This window comes from Acyrthosiphon pisum, chromosome A1, assembly GCF_005508785.2.
Source record: "Acyrthosiphon pisum isolate AL4f chromosome A1, pea_aphid_22Mar2018_4r6ur, whole genome shotgun sequence".
NCBI classification, from domain to species: Eukaryota; Metazoa; Arthropoda; class Insecta; order Hemiptera; family Aphididae; genus Acyrthosiphon; species Acyrthosiphon pisum.
In genome coordinates, this window is record NC_042494.1 from 124,587,805 (window position 1) to 124,592,774 (window position 4,970).

Here is a 4,970-nt window from a genome sequence, read left to right on the forward strand (position 1 = left end):
TGTCGTTTTTGGCCAACTTTAGGATCTTCGGAGTCTTTTAAGATGTATTTTTTGATTCCAAGTATGGATTTAAAAAAATATTCTTCCCAGTTTATATTTGTTATGTCCATGTTGAACAATTTTTTATCCTCATCACTCTGTGACGATATGAGAGCTTTTAATTGTTTGTCATCAAATTTAAAATCGTTGCAACTAAAATAGCTCATATCTCTCATCATAGCATCCATTTTTTTGTATATTTTCGTTACCCTATTTTAAAAATATTAGTTTTTTTGTTACAGGTTAAACGTTGAAGTACATAGTAACTCTATATAAATTATAAACAATGAAAACTCGGGTGAAGTATGATGACGCATTGGTAATTAAAAGTCTTCAACCATTTAATTATTTATCATACACTTATATAAATAAATAATAAAAACAGATAACACATAATATCTATATCTAAATCTTTATACTCAGGGTTGGGCAAGATACTAAAAAAAAAGTATCATGATACAATATGCATTTAGTGTATCTAGATACAAGATACAAGATACATGATACTTTTGTATTTCCAAATTAATTTTACTAACTATTACATTTTATAATTATTTTACTGACAGTTGACACAGACACAGTCATAAAGAAGACAGAACGAAAAAAATTGTACAATTATGTAAATAGTACACTGTAATTGGTTTTTTGTACTTTTAATTCAATTTTTTATAGTATACGGAAAGACCTAGGTAGCGGGTTTATATTTTATGAGAACGAACATTTTAGTTTATTTGCTTAGGTATCTATGTATGACTATAGATAGATATAATAGATAGGTAATTAAATGTTTTTAAAATTATCTTACAAGTTATAACATTGTATGGTAAATTTCTTCATAATTGTTCATTTCGGCTCAATTGCGCCAGGATAATTTTTCGTAAAAACACAATCCGTGACGAAATTAAATATTATACAATATTAATAATAAACATACAACAAAAATTACCACAATTGTTACATTTATTTGAGTTTTGAGTGTCCTGCAGGCTGCAAATCGAATTCAATTTTCTTGGTACTATTATGTAGGTACCTACCAATTATCTATTCTGAGCGGAGCGATGAATGTATTGATTTTACAATGATGTGTGTGTTTTTTTTTTGTTTCTTTGTACACGATAAGTAGTCGAAATAATGCTTCGTTTTTCAACTCCAGTATCTTGTTCGATGGGAAAGTGAATATTGTTGGTGCATTGGGGAGGTCATCATTTAAAATGTCCAGTAATTTACAAAAGCGCCGTGACAAGAAAAAAAGAAAAATTAAGGAAAAACGGGAATTTTTACGCAAAATCGATTTTTCAGAAAATCGACTTTGGTTTTTGGTGTAACTTTAAAACAAATAACCTTAGATACATGAAATGTTCACTGGTTGTTTATATTTGAATTTTCTATACACAATAAATTTTTCAAAATATTTTGATTTGTTTTGAACTGTTTACGGACATTTCAGTTTCTTATTTTATTAGTTTTTTTTCTATGAATGTCAATCATACTTTATTTGTTGGGTAAATACATGAAAATTGAATACAAGGCGCCTACTATATTTTTACATTGAGTACCTATTAATAATTAATTATAAAGTACCTATTGGATGTTGTGATATGATAATTTGGAATTTATTATAGGTAATTTTTTTTTTTATACCTTAGATAAGTATATAATATGTCTTATACCTAGACTGATATACCGTCTTCGCTCAGAATCATTTTTCTTATACATTGATATTATATCATTGAATTCAAATTTAATACTCTCCATTATACAGTGACCCACTTGTAACCTACTGTACAGCAGAGTGACATCCACTTGCCCACCTTTTTTACTTATATACATTGAAACGGCTAATCTCAATAATAAAACTACGCATATAGGTAAATTATATTATTGCGAGTTATAAATATGTATGTAAATCATAATATTATTTATTAAATTGTTACTATTGGTATATTTGTACATATAATATTCTTGTATACTCATTAGTCATTACACGTAGGTACCTATACATCAAATACTATACAAATTCTATGGAAAATAAATAGGTAATAATAAATATTTTTGACAATTATATTGTAAAAATAAATTTTGTGTGATTTGTGACTTGAGAACTTAATTAGTCACCTAAATTTTAAAAATACTAATGGCCAGAAGTTAAATGTATACAAAATACATATGTCCCATGAGATAATAAATATAATACGATAAATTTTCAATTATTTCATTCTTATGAGATGTAAAATATAGTTGACAAACGTTAAGAAATTATGGATATAGTCAAATGTAATTTATTTTTATCTGCCCATCGGCTATCACTTTTAAATCTCAATACGTATTTATATTAGTCGTAATTAAAAATGTAATATTTACCTTGGTTTTTTCCCTGCAATCCACAAACAACTATCAATAAAATATGCTGGTAAATAATGGTATATAAAAAAAAATATGGTAAACATTATTTTTGAACTTGTTAAAATCACATATTGTTTCCAGACCTGCAGCATAAAAACGAATTTAATAATAATTACAAAAATAATTCAAATTGTTTTAATTTAATTATTGTACAATTATACTTCGTTATGTATATAGATTATAGATACCTGATTTTCCGAATATATTTTTTTCTTCAATAAAATATCTACGATATAATTTAAACCCTGACCATATGTATAAGGTGGTACCATATTGTTTGGAACGTGATTGAATATTGGAATTGTAGGATTTGAACTGATAAAATAAAAGCACAGGTAATTACAATTTAGTATGAAATATAATAATGATAATTAATTAAATATAACATGGCTTGGTGTGGCATCGTGGTTGGCTTCAGTTATAAACGTGTTCTGATGTCAAGCATCAGCCGGTGTCACTAGTTCCCGGATGGGTGACCACCCGGGTTTAAGTGACAAATCCTCGCCACATATAGGTACACGTGTTCTAACCAACCGTACCCCACCCCACAGTTAAATATCTACAAAATAACATTCAGGCTAATGATTGATGACTATAGATAATTAAAAATTAAATATTACATTATTTTATCGATCAAACATTACATATAATATAGGTACAATTTAAATTGAACATAATCTGGTTACTGGTTTTTTTATGTTTGAATTTATTGAAAACTAATAGGTAAAAATGTCTTAGTTTTGACGAATTTCGCACAAAGAAGAGATACCGGTTTGTAAAATTAAAACAAACAGCCAAGTTGTTGGGAGTTGGTAACATTTTGTTGAAGTCAAATAACAAATTTTATTTGTAAATTTTAAGTGTAAATAAATGTCGATAAATTGTTCGTTGAGATGTAACAGCTGCAAAAATGACGAAAGTTATCAAGTAATGTATTAAATCCTAAAAAAATAATGTTATAATATTATTATAAATAGGTAGGTACGTCGTGATTCGTAAAAACCTTTCATGTAGTATATAAATTTAACGTTCAAAACAATAAACTCAATCCTGGTTAAAAACATATAATATTATAGGTAGGTACATTAAAATATCGAGATTTTTGTGTTCGTTGATTTTACCGTGGCTTAGACACATGATGAGCTGCAGTAATAATCATATTCGCTACGTTATCGGCCGGTATCATTATTCCATTAACATTCGGATCCACATACACCACGTGTATAGCTCCCAAACCCACACCCATACATAAGCCAGGTACACTTTTCATCATGTTTACCCATCCAGGTATCGGTTCTTCGTTCGTATACATGACTGTAGAAAACAAAATCAGAACATAATTACACATAACATAATATTAACATTGCTATTAGGTATATATCTATACTGAACAGGTATCATTGAAAACATTAATTTAGGAAGTTAGGTCCATGTCGAACAATCACATTAAGCGTATAAATAGGTACACGAAGTAAACAGCGGAATCGACGTTTTCACAAATAAACATTCCACCAATTTTCACCATTTATGTATTTATCTGTGATCTGTCAAATTCGTAAAATTAGATAATATTACTCGAGTCGGTTTAAAGTATTATAATATTGTGATAATTTTTCGGTCTTTACCCTAAACCCCTGCACAGCCCAACTGTGGGTAAGAGTTATACCTACCATTTATATAAATTATATTACTATATACTATAAATGACCCACAACCAGCCATCAGAAAATATATGCTTATTATAACAAAAAATATAGTAACATAATGGCTATAATATTATAGTTCAACTCATCAAGGATTAGAAAAATGTCGTGACATTCAGAACGTAGGTATTACTTATTGACAAATGATTACTCGAACCAAACGTACGATTTCCACTCGAGTACGCCTAATACCTTCAACCTTTCGATGAACCTATTATTTCATGTTATCTATTTTAATCACACAAGAGTAAAAGATGATTCACCAAGTATGCTCACCCCCATGTAATAATTTACTTATGCTTAATGTATAGTGAGTACATTTTGAAATTATATTGTTTTTTTATTGGTTCTATTTTATATCGTCACACGATAATAATTGAAGAAAAAATCATTTACTCTATAGTTACTAGTCGGGTTTAGGAGGTACCTATAATAATATAAATAAACCCACTATATAAACTTTACCAATTATATAATCTATTTTTTAATTTCTGAATAATACAGTATGCTGCAATTACTACAAATACTATGTTTAATATATTTTTTTTATTATCCATAATAATTATTTTATTAAATTAAATGTCTACGTTCATACATAATAATATTTAGATTTAGGTTTAAAAATATTTATAAAAAAAAACGGCTTTAAAAGTTGTAATATCATTTTATAGGTAGCCAAGTCTTTTAACTATAGGTGATATTATTTATGTTAAAATAATCTGCTAAAAAATTGAACTTAGCTTAGCGACTTTAAAACACTCAATTACCTACACTGTCTAGGTACCTATTTCTATGATAGTAGACCATATTATTATTATGTACCTA